The sequence below is a fragment of the Nyctibius grandis genome, chromosome 24 (genome assembly GCF_013368605.1).
Source record: "Nyctibius grandis isolate bNycGra1 chromosome 24, bNycGra1.pri, whole genome shotgun sequence".
NCBI lineage: Eukaryota > Metazoa > Chordata > Aves > Nyctibiiformes > Nyctibiidae > Nyctibius > Nyctibius grandis.
In genome coordinates this window covers 4,489,499-4,505,637 of record NC_090681.1, presented here as the reverse complement: position 1 = coordinate 4,505,637, position 16,139 = coordinate 4,489,499, and the positions used below count along the sequence as shown (strand labels likewise).

At 50.5% G+C, this 16,139-nt stretch overlaps 1 protein-coding gene across 19 annotated transcripts in view; it reads right to left on the bottom strand.

The window, feature by feature from the left end:
• EPB41 (erythrocyte membrane protein band 4.1) overlaps positions 1 to 16,139 on the bottom strand; it is a 97,739-nt gene that overhangs the window by 68,477 nt on the left and 13,123 nt on the right. For 16 of the 19 annotated variants that reach the window (XM_068417837.1, XM_068417818.1, XM_068417822.1 and 13 more), the window contains exon 2: positions 14,106 to 14,197. The exons of the other annotated variants lie outside the window; for them this stretch is intronic. The gene's annotated coding sequence lies outside the window, so the exon portion shown is untranslated. The remainder of the gene's footprint in view (positions 1 to 14,105; positions 14,198 to 16,139) is intronic. 19 annotated transcript variants of the gene reach the window in all.

Here is a 16,139-nt window from a genome sequence, read left to right as displayed (position 1 = left end):
CGTTACTTGCGTGACAAACTATCAACTTAAAAATCAAATCTCTGCACTGCTCCAAGCTGAATTTTTTCCAGTTTGCATTCTAAAAAAATAATAATTCACTGCTTGGCGCAGCAAAGACAGATTTTTCTTTAAAAGAGAGTAACAAATTTCAAACGTTGTTTCCCAAAGCACCATTCAAAGAGCTCATGGCTGCCAATACCAAGAGGTCTGGATCTTTTTGGGTCTTGGAGTCAACCCTTAACTTTAAGCTTCTGCAAAGCCTGGGGATCTCCCAGGTTGTTTTCAAGAAACTTGCCCCATCCTGAGCTCCACTGACTCATTCCCAAACGTCTCTGACTCGCTGCACCCATGAAACACCTTGTGACTGGGCAAAACCACAGTAAATGGGTGGGAAAGCCACACAATGATTGAGCAGAGACTTTAACCCAAAAAGCAGATGAAAGCTGCACGTTCCCCAGTTGTCATCTCCTCTGGCGAGGAGGAAGCGAGCAACTTCTGGGCTTGGCTTACGTAGGGATGTTGAGACGTCATGGGGTGCAGCTGGCTGCTTTTATGCGCTGTTTTCCTAAATCCCAAATGCTGTTGCTCCATTAGAAAAGCTCTGATGATGGTTTCCAACTGAAAGCATACAGAGAGGCTTGTGCTTTTCTCCTTTTGTGTTTTTTTTTGTTTTGTTTTAAAGGAGTGTTTCAAAATATTATCTCAGGGAGTGTTTCTGCTGAAGCGGATCAGGGTATTCATCATAGGAGGAAAAAAATCAGCAGACCTTTGAAGTACACAGGAACAACCTACCTACAAACCTCGTACTTCAGACATGCACATCTGCAATTTCAGTCTACAGCCTCTCCGCCTCCAGCTAGATTATCACAGAATCAATCAGGTTGGAAGAGCCCTCTGGGATCATCGAGTCCAACCATTGCCCTGACACCACCATGGCAACTAGATCATGGCACTAAGTGCCTTGTCCAGTCTTTTCTTAAACCCCTCCAGAGATGGTGACTCCACCACCTCCCTGGGCAGCCCCTTCCAATGCCTAATGACCCTTGCTGAGAAGAAATGCTTCCTAATGTCCAACCTGACCCTCCCCTGGTGAAGCTTGAGGCTGTGTCCTCTTGTCCTATCGCTGGTTGCCCGGGAGAAGAGGCCGACTCCCACTGCGCTACAACCTCCCTTCAGGTAGTTGTAGACTGCACTAAGGTCACCTCTGAGCCTCCTCTTCTCCAGGCTAAACATCCCCAGCTCCCTCAGCTGTTCCTCGTAGGTCAGACCCTCCAGACTCTTCACCAGCTTGGTCGCTGGTCACCAGCTTATGATAAAGTCTAATAAAACAAGTGGTTTTAGTTTAAAAAAAAAACAAACAAATGTTCTTCGCCTATCCCAAGATGTTTTTCTAGTGGTAAAGCTGAAGCATTACCAAAGCTACAATTAATCAAACTTTAGTTTCAGTATAACTAATCACTACTTGTTTTTTTGCCAGTCTCAGAAGTTTCACAAGGTTAAAATGTTTCCAAAACAAGCACAAGCTAGCGACAGTTTCTCAGTCGATTTTATAGTCAAGGCATCTAAAGGGCACAGTGCTTTGTTTCCTTACAATTCTGTTTTCAATTTAGAAGACCGAGGCAGGAGGTAGCGTGCTGCACAGCCAAACCACAGCTCAGGCCTTTTTGCATCTGTTCCTGCTACACGAATGATTTACAACTGTTTGCGATGTGAAATCATGAGAAATAGTTAATGTGCAACCACTTCCACCCGCAGCACCAGCCCAGCAAACGCAGCTAACCCCGTAATCAGCCTTGCACCTCGCCGAGCCGCCAATTAGCTCCGCGCAAACCTTACGACCTACTGAACTGGTGCGCGATTGATCTCCGGGGTGCTGGCAGGTCTCCCTACACCGGCTCTGCAGCTCGCTTCACCTGTGTTTGCAATGAATCTTATCGCTGGCAGAGATGCAGCGACCTCAAAAAAATGGAGAAAAAAAGTTGAAGCCCATATTTTCATTCCTACATCACCTGCCTTTTCTGCCATCAGCACTGCATGGATCAAACCCAGCCTGAACAACCCCGCCAGTGCAATAATCAGGCAATACTGATGCTGGAGAGTCCAATACCATTATAGAAAGAAATAAAGCTGCAAGAAAAGCGTCAACAGTGAAATACCAAAACTCACTGTAACTGCAAGCCTCCTGAAGTCACCTCTCCTGTTCGTTACCCAGTCCCATTCCTACCTCTGGAGGCATGCAGGCACGTAACACAAAGAGATTCATTTTCCCCAAGAACTCTTTTTTTAATAAACTACATCTTTACAACAGGAGTATCGCCATTTGTCATCATGAGGTGAGATGAAGAGTGTCAATCATCGTTTTTAAATCAGCCAAGGGCAGCAGCTGCAGAATGTGAAGCCAGTGACACTGCCCATCCCCACCAGCATCCAAGACGCCACTCAGCTGCGCGTTCGCAGGTGGGGATCGAGTGTACCTGAATGCAACCAAGGAGAGGAATATTTTCTGCATCAATGCCCCAAAACTGAGGGGATGGGAGACACCAGCTACTCAAACCATCTCAGTTTAGAAGCAAAATAAAATAGGCGTGCAAGCGTGGTGGAAAAAAGGTCATTCCTTGAGATGAACACGCTTGGACGCTGCTCGTTCCTTGGGTTCTCGTTACCATTTCTAACGAGGGGATAAACGATCCCAAACCCCGCTGCAGAGAGGGGCAGGGAGGCAAGCCCTGCACCGGGACGGGTGCGACGCTGCTCCAGCCTCATAGGAAACTCCAGAGTTTTCAGTGGTTTCCTGGGGGAGGGAAGGGAAGCACGGAGACAGGCGGGTGCAAACAAACCACACGCTGCCGCCCATAAACAAAGGAAGTGTTTTTTTGAAGACAGCATCTAGGTAGACAGGAGGGAAATAACAGAAGCAGCAGTTACAACAACAACAAGAAAAAAACAAACCCTCAATGAGAAGTCTAAATAAACTATTTCCTCTAACGAAACACGCTGGAAACTATCAGATGCCGCTGAAGTCAAGAGAAATTCAGCACGTGGCCACTTCCCTGCACTATAGGAGCACACATGTCCCACGTTGATGCAATCGCCCCATTGCTCCTCCTGCGCCTGTCCTCTACAATATTAAATTATTTTTCAGAAACTCCTGAGTAATGAAGACAGCCGATCTGTGTAATTAACTCAACAAACCCGTGCACCTGCAAGAGCTCTTTTCCATCACATTTAAACACCCCAGGAGGCCTGGCTGCACGTGAAAATCAATAGAAAGCCAACACGTATTCAGCCTGCAGTTTTCCCTCCCAAATCAGTTTCTCTTCCTAGCTGTTGCCCCTCTCCAAGAAATTGTGGGGGTCCTTAAACCCTTTTCACTAGAGCTACGTACAACAAACAGCACGAAACAGTCCCTTTCTCTGCAGCTGGGCTCTTCCCCAAGCCCCAAACATTTCCAACTTGTACCTGGATCAAAGTTACGCCAGCAGCTGTACCAGGCAGCCCACACGTCGGTTTATAGTATCACTATTTGACGTGCTTATTCACCGAGACTTTTCACTAGCTTCTCACCACACGTACTCACTTTCAAGTTGGCAGTTGGAGATAAAAAAGCGGCAATATCAGCATCAGCTGCTGGCACCAGCCCTGGGAGGGATGGAGGGACCCAGGGACAGTGCTGGTACACCCCAAGAGGGATGAATGGAGGGACATCCTTGGTAGGGATGGAAGGACATTCCCAGGAGGGTACATCCCCAGGAGGGATGGAGGGACATCCTTGGAAGGGTACATCCCTGGGAGGGATGAAGGGACATACATCCTTAGGACCTGACATCCTCAGGAGGGATGGAGGGACATCCTTGGGAGGGTATATCCCTGGGAGGGATGGAGGGACACCGGGGCAGTGCCTGGTACCCACCCCACCTGGTTTCTCACTGCTCAAATCTCAATACTTGCTACTGAGAATCCTAAAAATGCTGTTTTCTTGCATGGGATGTGACCCCTTCCTCCTACAAGAAGCCTGGGAACACATCTTCTGCCTTCTGCCTGTGTCAGGGCACATTTACGTTGTAGATGGCCTTTTTACTGCCTCTATTCACTTACACACACTCACGGAAGAGAAATGATGTCTGTTAGGCAGCATTTCTTCTGACTTTGCACAAACAACCCCACACACAACTCTAAACACACGATTTCCACCTTGTACATCAATCGCTGCCAAGCCAACAGTTGTAAAACAGGCTCCTAACGCAAGAATCTTTGGCCTAATGCTGGATTTTAAGATTTTTCAGACAGAACAAACAACTGTGTGTTCATTTATACGAAGAACAGGAGGGCTGCCTTGGCTGGGGAGGGTTACAGCTCACCACGGCTCTTCTCCCCTGTCTGCCCAACGGGCTGCATCCCTGTAGGGTCCCACCGGCTCGCATCTCTAACAACTGATGTGCACATCAAGATGATGCTGCAAACAGGACTAGAAAAATATGTGCAGGCAGAATGCGGTATTTAAAAGACAGACTAACAGGTTTTGTTTGGGGATTGAAAGGGGTTTTTTGGTCAGACTGCAAAATGCCACCCTGAGCTGCCTCTGCACCTCTTAAAATTTGCATCTTCCCGTAAAGCCCCGAGGCATCCTGCTCTCCTCTCACCCTCACATTAAGAGGAGAAATCAGGGATATTTGGTTTTAGGTCCCTCTGATCATTTGTTTCAGGAACTGGAAGGCAGCAAGTAAGGCAGGGCTGCGGGAGGAGAAACATTTCCTAGCTCTGGCAGCTGAAGCTGGACCTGAAAGATTTCACCCTTCCATGAACCAGCCCCTGCCCAATGACGAATGAGGCTGAAAACTCCCCAGGAATGGTCACCAGCTGCGTGTTTCTCATTTTCCGAGTGCCTGGCTTGAGGCACTGGGGCAGCTCACAGAGGCAGAAACCAGGGCTTGAATACAAAATGTTCCACCATGCTCCGAGTCTAAGGGATAAAACCAAACCGCCCTTCGAGGTTTATACCATTACCTGTCCCGAAGCATCCAGCCCCCTCTCACAAACAAACTGCAAAGACCAGCTCGTGCTGTTGATGCATTTGAACCCAGGCATCGCAGATGAACCCGAGCGGGAATTATTAATCCTTTCTTCAGAGCAGAGTTTGAATAGCAGGAAATAAATACAGCCTGGGGCCCTGTACACAATGGGACGGGACTGCTCCCACTTAGCAGGCAGCTTTCTCTCATATTTAGCGATATGCAGGCCCTGGGAGGGGGGTGAAACCCATATGCAATCCTGCACTGAGACCATGCCGGTCTGCGCTGGCACGGGAAGGTGGAGGAGATGCTGCGGGACCAGCAGCAGCACACGCCATCTTCTACCTCCAAGCGTTTGGCTCCGCAATTTTACTATAAAGCCGCGTGAGCAGCTTAGTTATTTATTTAACTAAAAGCTTTTAATTATCTCTCTCACACACACGCATTACGTGGGGCGGGGAAGGGGGGGGGAATAATCAGCCTACAACCGGTGACCCGCAGGTTCAAAGGAATTGTGGTTTTTCATAGAAACAGCTAACTAGCCCAAATCTTCTCCTGCTGCTCCCAAACTGAGTCTCCATCCGCAGGGCTCCATCCACGGCATATTTTGCTGCAGTTACAACTCAAGCTGACCTGATCCCTGTAAGAAGGACCTCGGTTTGGGCAGAGCAAAGGTTCCTCCCCAAGGCTGGGCTGCAGGTTTCCTCGGGTGGCCACAGAGGACATTATTTCACAGTGTGAACGTGCCAGAAAGCCCATCTGACATCCCACGGCACTCACCCTCGCCAACAGACAGAAGGGACCGCTCTCCAAAACTACACGCATGGGAGGGAAGCACACGACACGATGGCCACGGCCATGGCACGCGACCAGCCAGCCACGGAGCTCTGCCACCTCCACAAACGCACTGCAAGCAAAATCACTCCCCGGAGCTGCTCTTCTTCCTACGCCTTCCAAGCTCTGCATGGAGATCAGGGAGACACAAAATACTCAGTCCTCTCCAAAAGCACCGGAGTTCAAGTGCTGTGCGACTTAATAAATTATAAATTACACACCACTGCTGCAGACACTTGCTCTGAGCACAGCGGTGAAAGCAAGCTGGCGTGGGGATTTGTTTAAAAAGCCCATCCCAGAACGGCAGCACAGTCTGGAGGAGCGTGCCCTGGAAGAGGACGAGTGCTTGAAACACACACCCCAAGCCCATGCAATTTTCCTTTCTGCGGAACTGCTTCATTAAAAAAAAAAAAAAAAAGAGATTTAGTCCATCTACACAGACAAATTAAAAGTATTTGCTTTTAATCCATAATGTTAGCGGCATTACACAAGCAAAAATTCACATAAACAGAAAACGAGCGTAAACAACTGACTGAACGTAAAGAAACTAATAATATTAATCTGGATTAAGCACAAGCCATGACCATTCCTACCTAATCCATCCGACGGACAAAGATAAATCCCTGCTATGCCGCATCCTACAGTTCTTTGCAACTTAAGGAACCACAGTACTGATCAAAACAGCGCAGCAGCTGAGAAGCAGAAGGTGAAATCTTTACGTAGAGCCGCCTGCTTAATCTACACAAGATTACAGCAAAAGCCAAGCACCAAGAAAGCAGAACAATCATTGCAAAAGATCACCGAGCCCAGAGTGCAATTTCCACTCGAGATGCAAAGCTTCATGTCGAGCTTCCCCAGAGACGCACGACAGCAACGAAACACAGCTCCAAGTCTGAGCGATCTGAGTATCTGCCATTTCTTAACGCTCCAGAAAAGTTGCATGGGGGTGAACCGCGGTTAGGAAGAAGCCAGTAGATCTGCAGCAGAGCTTAAAAACACAAAATAAGGTTTATAATAGGAAATTATTTGCATCCATAGGGCTGCTGCAGGCCCCTCAAAGACTACCTTATTAAAGCAACACCTCTGATTCATCACCGCTCGTTACCATGAAGGTAAAAGAAGCTTCAGCAAGCACAGCAAGGCCAGACAAACCCAGTGGGGCACACAAATACAGCCCGGCTCGAGCTCCCCATCGGCAGAGCCATGCACGCCTCCAACCCCAGTAGGGTGGGAAGCACCCCAGTTGAGTTTCTCTATGCCAGGAGATCCCCTGACCCAGACATCTGGAGAGAGCCCGGAGCTCTCCGCATCCACAGCATCTCTGAGCTGCACAAACTTCTCAGGCTTTTTCCAAGAAATAGATGAGATGTGGCAGTAAGAGGCTGAAGAAAAACCTGCTCTGCAGCACAACGGGTACTGCCATGGCCCCCTCAAATGAAAAGGGTCTCATCAAACACCTCTCATTAGAGATGGCACCAAGGAAAGGCGATTAATGAGAAACCCCTGGCCAGATGCTGTGGACACACAACCAACACCTCCACGAACTGCCCTGAGGATGAAGATCCAGAGGTTTTACTTATAGACCCCAAAAAGCCAAGATTCCTTTGAGACACTAAATAACTCTGTGTGAAAACCCAGTACAGAGCCACTGCCTCCCATCAGCAACACTTGTGTACATATAATTTTATTCCAGCACGTTACATGCCACATTCCCAACACCATCATCCACCCATCAACACATCAAAGCACACGGAGCATCCCAGCATCTCATGGCTGGAAGCCTGCAAGCTATCCCGGCACCGCAACGCTTTGATCCCTAATGAATGAATTTGTAAACGCGGCTGCTTAGCAGAGAAGCAACATATCTACCAACCTGCCTCCCATCAACTCAAATATTTGCTCGACAAGCAGTAAATGGGCCGTCGGAATGGGTATGTTTCACCTCTCGGTGAAAATCAAACGCTGTCAAGTGAACACAGCGCGTCCGCTCATGCGGAGCACGCGGGCAGCCGGCAGCGCGCTACCGGAGACGGGAGCTGTCGATTTGGAGTATCATTGTCCAAAGCGTTTTCAGGCTTTGGGAACACACAGTGTGTTGAAACAGGCTGAGTCGAGTCCTTCCTCCCCTCACCAGGAGAGAGACCGCTGCCTTCCCAACAAATGCTTTGCTTCTGCTAAGAATTTGGTTTAAATTGCAATGGTGAGATCAGATAAAAACACAGGTAATTCCTGTTCTTTTAATCTAAACTGATACAGGAAATAATTAATGCATTTATGTCAGGAAAAAACCCAAACATTCCCTCTGTTTCATGAGGCTCTAATTGAGTTTTAAAGGTAAGGAGCGCTATGTTTACCCTGATATTTACCTTCTGCAGCAGATTATGCCTGTCCACGGGAATCCTAGAAAATCCTTATTAAGGCCATGTCAGCAGAGATACGCCAAGGGCCCCGCTGCCTTTGAAATCACACCCAAGGCTCCAAATTGTCACCAAAACGTAAGTGAAGGTGCCAGAGGTTGGCACCACGATGTACAAAAATAAACACCAAATTAGCACCGTTGGCACCCGACACGCACCGCGAGCAGGACATCCCCCGTTAACAACCACCACAGCATCGCCGCAGCGACGAACAGCGACAGCAGCCAGGTCAGAGCCCGCCGCCTCCCCCACCGACACACCGGCGCTTCTCCTCCCCATCCCGAGACCTTACAGGGATTATTTTTACATTCAGTCACTCCATTGTGAAATAAGAATCAACTCATCGGAAGGACCGTCCCTCCAGATCTACCTAACTTAGGCAAACAAAACCCAGCGCATTTAGAAAGCCTTAAAATCCTAAATAAAGAGCAAAAAAAATTGTGCTGTTATTCAGAAATAAGATTTTGCTTTGCTTCTTTGTATGTTTACCAGCATCTTCGCTGAATTATATTAACACAAAGAACGGAATTATAACCGAACTATAATTTCCAGCACAACACCTGCCCCACAATTTGCACGGTCTCTAGGAAATTTTCTCTTTGCTGCTAGACATGCAATTCTTGAACAAACATTTAGGCACCCACAGCCCCCTCCCCAGCATCAGCCCCCCCAGAAGGCACAAAGAGGGGAGCTCACTCCTTCTCCCCAAGAACCTCTCAAGCTCTCGGGATGTTTACAGACGCGGCACTCACAGATGCGGTCAAGGTGCAATTTTAACTCATTCCAGGCCCTTTTGAGTTGTTTTCATTGCAAACGTTGCCTTGCTGGAGACAAAAAATAAAAATACACCTTGGCGGCAAATCCTTTTAGCTGCAGAGCGTTGCTTCCCATGGGCTGAGGGGTTTTCTTGAGCTGAAATTCAGAGGGAAGCGGGGTGCACGGGCAGGAAAGAGCCTTCACCCGGCTGGTGCGAGACCTCGGCACCCACGTTCGTCCCACGGGTGGGCGAGCGGGGCCCCACCGGTTTGCAGAGCCCGGAGCTCTTCCCCGCCATGTCTCCTTCCTCCTCCTCCTCCTCCTCCTGCACAATGGACTCCAGGCAGAGCTGAGGACCCCGGCTCGGCCGCCGGCAGCCCTGGGCTCCCACCGCCCCACAAAGGGGGACGCTGGGTGCCAGCCCCGCCGCGTTGTGTCCCCCCATCTCACTGTCCCCCCTCTTCTCCCCTCCTGCAGAGCCCGGCTCCGGCTGAGCCTCAGCCTTTGGGCGTGCGGTTCTCCATGACACATGCACCCCCACGGAGAGCTCGCACACGCTGTGTGCACACAGACACACCGTGAACACACACCGTGCACACACAAGATACACTGTGCACACACACGCTGTGCACTCACAGATACGCTGTGAACACACACACTGCACAGTTACACCATGCACACACACACACAGATACACCGTGCACACACACACTGTGCACACACAAGATACACTGTGCACACACACGCACTGTGGTGCACACACAGATACACCATGAACACACAGATACATTGTGCACACACACACTGTACAGTTACACCATGCACACAGACATACAATGTGCACACATGCTGTGCCCACAGATACACCACGCACACACACACAGATACACCGTGCGCACATACGCTGTGCACACACAGATACACCACGCATACACACAGGCTGCACACACACGTGCACTGTGCACACACACGCCGCAGCGGAGATACACCATGCGCCCCAGGGACACCACACACACGCTGTATGTGTGCAGCCCGTGCAGGTATACTCACACCCACACATACCCACTCTTTACACGCACAGAGGCACGGCGCGTGCACAGATACACCTCGCACACACGCCGTGCACGCGCGGACACATGCACCGCATGCGGGCACACACACACACCATGCACACACACACACATACATACGTACATACACACACACACATACATACATACCGTACATGCCCACACAGCGCAGAGGCCGCGGGCACGCACCGCCACACCGGGCACGCGCGCACCCCGTGCACAAGCCATGCGCGCGCAGACCGTGCGTGCACACACACACACTCACACGCGCCGCGCGCGCACACGCACCCACACACAAGCTACACGCACACGCTCCCGCGCGCACCCACCTACGCGCCCGCCGCCCTCACGCCGGGCCGCGCAGAGGGGCCCCCGCCGCCGGTGCGGCGCCTCGGGGGTCGTGCCGCCCCGCTCCGCTCCGCACCCAGCCCGCTCCGCCCGGGTACCGGTGCCGCCGCCTCCCGCCCCGCCGCTCTGCCCCTCCGCCCCGCGCACCCCCGGCCCCGCCCACAACACTATAGTAAGTTCCCATTGGCCGAGAGCAGGGGGCGGAGCGCGAACGCCGCCTCGCTATTGGCGGAGGGGAAACGGCGGCTGCAGGGAGGGTGAGGGGGAGCGGGAGGGCGCGCCCCCTCATGGCTTCCCCCCACTCGCCCTCTCCGGTTTCTCTCCCTCACGGGCGCCCACGGGCGCCGAACCCCGGCCAAGGCCGCGTCTCGGAGCCCGCGGGCGGCCCTGAGGGACCGGCGGCCCTACCCCGCCTCAGCCACCTCCCTCAGCCCGGCGGAAAAACACCCCCGCGCCGCGGGAGGCTGAACGGACAGGATTACCGGCAGCCCTCCCCGCCGGCCCGGCGCTAAGCCGATGGGGGCGGCGGGAGAAGGAAGGGGCCGCGATCATGTGGCGCCGCCCGGAACCGGTACGCAAGGGGCCCTGCCTGCCGGTAACGGGGCTGCTCTCTCCTCCCTCCGTGACCTAGATTTTAAATACAGTTCGCCGTCTCCCAGATAAAGTTGTGGCCCAGCTCAGACGGGAGGGCCCTCAGAACGGAGGGAGGTTGGGGTTTTCTTTGTTTTATTAAACCTAAGGCCGTTAGGAACCGAACAGGTGCTGGCTCAGTCAATGGCCGAGCCGCTAAAGCCACAATGGAGATGGCGAGCGCTTGGTCAGCAAGAAAACCCCACGGCCACGCCGGTGAACGTGCCAAAACAGGAGCACCGGCACAACCCCGCCGAGGAGAGCGACCTGCCCGCGGCACTGAAACTGCACGGAGTGGCTTTTCATCACCTACAGCCAAATTATAAGTAGTTGTTGTTGTTGTTGTTAACCAGAGCTGTCCAGCTCTCCCTGCTGCATTCACCAGAGCAAAATGCTGCCCAGCTTCTCGTCAGTGCTTCCACGGGGCTCCAGCGAGGTTGCTGCCAGCACGGAGGGGGGCCAAATCCCTCTCAAATATTTACACAACCCCCAAAGACTCATGACACCGAGGCCTCGCCCTTTGCCTCCCAAAGAGAATTAAGCTCTCAGGCACGTTATTTTGCTTGCATGGAGAGCAACCATCCTACCTCCTCATCAGCAGGTAATATCCTGGGCTGATGCGTGCCCTGGTTGGGACAGCTTCATCCTCACACTGAAGCCCTCGTTAGTACTGACCTAGTGAGGACCACTCACACACTAAGGACACTCGTGCTAAATGGGAGCCAAACAAACCCAATTTTCCAGAAAAATTAACACACTTCACATTGCTATTTACCCCTTCTCCTCTATAAGCCTACAACACCAAGCGTTAAGATACTCAGCTCTGCTGAAGCATGCAGAATGGGGTAACTCCCCCCTTGTCTCAGTGTTGAGATCGCCTGTGAAAAGCTCCTTATTTGGAGGAAAGAGAGGTATTTTCACCTTAAATCTGGACTATCTGGTGTTTTCCTTGGACTCAGATGAGCACGTTTGATTCAAAGACACCAGCTGGGAAAGGTCTGGTGGCTGTAAGCTGCTGCTCCTACACCAGGGACAGGCAGTTCCCCCAAAACATGCCCTGGAGCTCCAACTTCACTCCCCACGGCATTAAATTAACACATTTTAATAGCCCAGGCTGTGAATGGAGGAGGCTCAGGTGTTTAGTGCTGACCCACCACAAGAACTGCTGCCTTTGCTACAGCTCACCCACAGATGGGCTGAAAACAGACTGTGTCAGAAGAGAAACGTGAGTCCAAAGGGCTTTAAGGATAAAACCACTGAGCAAAGAAGCCACAATTTTTGGATGCGAGGAGTTGGCAACAGCTTCTTGCAATTAAGAAAAATAAGCAAACAAAACCACACTGCTTTGTCCTAGCACGCGCACACGCTGACCGATGGCAGGTTGCAGGTTACATGGAGAAGAGACCAAGGCAACAAAAAGTTCCATCAAAACATTGCTTTAACACCACACGGCACGTCATGCACCATGCTCGGATCACCACATGATCCCCAACTCCATCTGCCAGCATCGGAGTGCAGGGAACAGCAGCTCCCGTATTTTGAGCCATTGTTTCCCAGGTGAAGCATCAGGGAGCACTAGTGCAAGCTGCCATACGCACTGTGCACGAGGGCAAAGGGCACTGTCACCTCTTCAGAGCCCAAACAAACGGCCAAGATTTCAAATGGCAAGAGAAGCTTAAGAGCAGTAGAGTCATCGGACATGAAAAGAGGTGCATGGTCTGTGCCACGAGAGCACCTTGAAAATGTTCTTCTGGGGTAGGGGAATTTGAACCTAGGGCAAAGGAATCCTTTTGTAGGAGTTTTTTGTTGTTGTAAGTCCCTTCCAACCCAAACCATTCTATGATGATTCTTTTGTAGGGAGCAGAAAAAAAGAAAAACAAAAAAAAAACCCCACTCTTCTGCATATGGAAATAGCACCATCAACCCCACACTTCTGCTGTAAATCGCTGGCTTAGCTTCTAACCTTTTCCTTCCTACACAGCCCCAAACTGCCCTCTGAAATCGCATAGGAAGTAAAGGAAATTTCTTAAATCCTTCACTATAAGAACAGTTTGCCCCGTGCCAAGCCCAGATTGCAAATATTTAAAGAACCCTCCCAGTTATAGCTGGTTTAAGTCGCTTTACAGGAGTCAATTAGAGATTGGGAATTATTTTAATAAGTCAGGATTTCTTGGTATTCGGCTGCTGGATATAGGAATAAGGAGAGGAATTATATTCATTTTAGGCACGTGTTTGCGGTCTCTAAGGCAGAGGCTGTTCTTTGCAAGCTTCAAGGCCAGCTGGTGAGTGCTCAGATCCCGTCGGACTCAGTCAGTGCAAATCAACTGGGTCACAACGGAGAACGATGCCAAACCCTACCCTCTGCCTGTTTAATGTGCATGCAGCTAGCAAGCGGCTCAGAAGTACACGCTCTAGCATCTCAAGAGCATCTAGACAGTAGATTAAATCTAGCTCAAGTAAGTTCTTCATAAAAAAAAAAATCCTTTGTAAGGTGATTCAGTGCCCTGCAGGGCCCCACAGGATGCACTGCTGGTAGGATTTGTTGCCAAACAGGGCTCCCAGTTTACACCAGCGCTGGTGAACACTATGCCTAGAGCATTACTGGCACAAATAATAAACTGCACAGAGCTCTCCTCACCCCGAGGAGCTTCTCTACGTGAGGAATTCCCAATCTAAACAAAGGAATCGTGCATCACACTGGTATCGGTGCTCCCTCCCCCAAAGCAAGCAGGATTTAAGGTGAAGAGAAATAGTCAGGATTACGCCAAGTTCTAGGAAAACAAAGAAACGAAGCTGGTCAACTGAATCATTTCTCCACTCCTGCTCTAAATAAGCTGGAGGTGTCTGTATTACACATAGGTTTGTACGCACACAATAGGTATATTCCGTTTACGTGCCACGTTCACACATTTTGCTAGCAAGTGACGGTCCCCAGAGCAGCAGCAGCCATTTCACAAGAGCAAACAAGGTGGGAGGAGAGCAGATGGCTCAGTTTTGCCAGCTACTGGCCCTCTGCCCTGGGCTCCTCTTCCGAGATTTACCGTCACCATCAGCAGTGCTGCTTTGGCTGCCAGCAGAGAGCCAGAATGAGGTGTAAAGGAAATCTCCCTTCGGCTTCACAAGCTTTGTTTTACTGTAAAACGTTGATCAAGAACAAAGATATTTCAGGTCAATGATTTACCTAGAAGGAAGGGGTGCTTCAGCTAACGCTGCGTTTCTCCCGTGCTCACCCCTCGATTTAGCACGTGAAGCAGCAGGCACAGCAGAATTCACTGCCAGGAAAAGCCTCTGACACGCTCACTTGCAAACTCAAGAACTTTTCACGAAGGACTAGAACACGCTGCACCGCTTTGCTACGACACGTGTGTGCGCAGTGGAGGCAACCTGGGACGTCTACACTTACCTGGCTCTGTAACAAGTATTTAACCAAAGATCAAATCTAGTCCAGCCCATGGAGCACTCTCCAAAACCAGCAATCGGTTCATTGTCGAGCCAGTCATTAAGGGGCCAAGCAGCACCTTCCACAGTTAAGAGACCAAGCGATTTTGCTATTGTAATCCCACTTAGCATCATGGCAGTTAACCTCAAGTTTTGCTAAATCCAAGCTGCTTCTCCTGTCCTTTTCTGTCTAGTTCCCTACTGGAACTGAAGTCGATGCGTGAAGTCGATGTTCACTTGAGTCAGTGCCTTGCAGCACAGCAGACTAGCTCCAAGAACAAGAACAAAATAGATGAAGAGGAGCATCAGCTCTCTGCAGGCTGCGTGCCAGTGCAGGGAAGAACAGCTCCCTGGAAATTCAGCTTTGTTCCAGGGCTTAGAGATGGTGCGTAAAGCACATTTCTGCCAAGATGCACCATTTAAAGATTAAAGGAGGTCAGCTTCAGATTGCAGGATCGAGTTTTCATACGCTTAATGTTTCCATATTGAGAGAGAAAATATTTTCCCCTTAAGTATGGGTAGGAAGTATTAAACATACGAGTGGCTGCACTTAAAGGATCTAGAAAGTGCTTTAAAAAGCCTGGAGAATAGATTATAGGTGACGCTGTGAATACAAGTAGTGCAGGCACAGGAAAAGGTAGAATCAGCGTGGCACGAGCCTGAGCTCCAGAAACAGCCCAAGAAATGGCCTGAGCCATGGAAAGAGTCATCGCAAGAGACACAGCCAGCCCAACGGCACGCTGACCTCCATCAGGTAGCGAGCTCTCCCTCATTTCAAGCATTTAACAGTTTTTCATTCCCTAGCAGTGTGAGTGAAGACACAACTCAAAACAGAGGAGCGTGCTGCTCACCAAGAGTGCTCGACTCCTGCCCCTCGTTAATAAATTCCAGGAGACACTGCTGGAAACCTCTATGCTTGGGCAGCAGGAGGAAGTCCAAGCCCTTGCGCCAGCCTCCTAAAGAGAACAAGAACAGCCAGCTTGGCCAGAGATGCAGCTGTCACTTCAGCGGGGGACAAGCTCAGCTATGCAGCCTTTGTTGAAATAAACCCAAAAATAACAGTTAGTGCCACCTAGGGACCAGCGCTGAGGCAGGGAGGCAGAAGAGCCACACCACAAACAAAGGACGTCAGTGGCTGATTTACTCCTTGAACGGATAAGAAGTCAAACTGCAGCGAGGAGAGGCTCTGGTCTATTGAAATAACACCGGGTTGGTGTTTTGTTGAACTGCAGCTTCTCCCCAGAAAGGCACCGGTGAGGTGAAGCCTTCACAAGGGGCTGCTCAAGCGCAGATTTGACTCCATGCTGTTACAGTCTCAATTTGGGCAAAGAGCATCGCTTGGCTTCAAAATACTCAGAGCTCTTTGGTTCAGGGAAGGAAAGTTTCCAGATCAGGGTTTATTTAGGACCAGTGTGTACCTAGCAGCCAGTCAGAGCTAGGGACTTGGCGGAGAGGCCTCTAGTCTGTACTAACACATCACGGGTAATCCAAAGGCCAGGCAGCAAATTCACCCAAGCCACGAACCCAGCACCAGACTACTGACAGCAGCTTGTTACTGCAGGCTAGACCTGCACATCAGCGAGGGACACCTGGCAAGGCCTAACATTTATTTAATTACAACTTCAGCTACGGAGAGC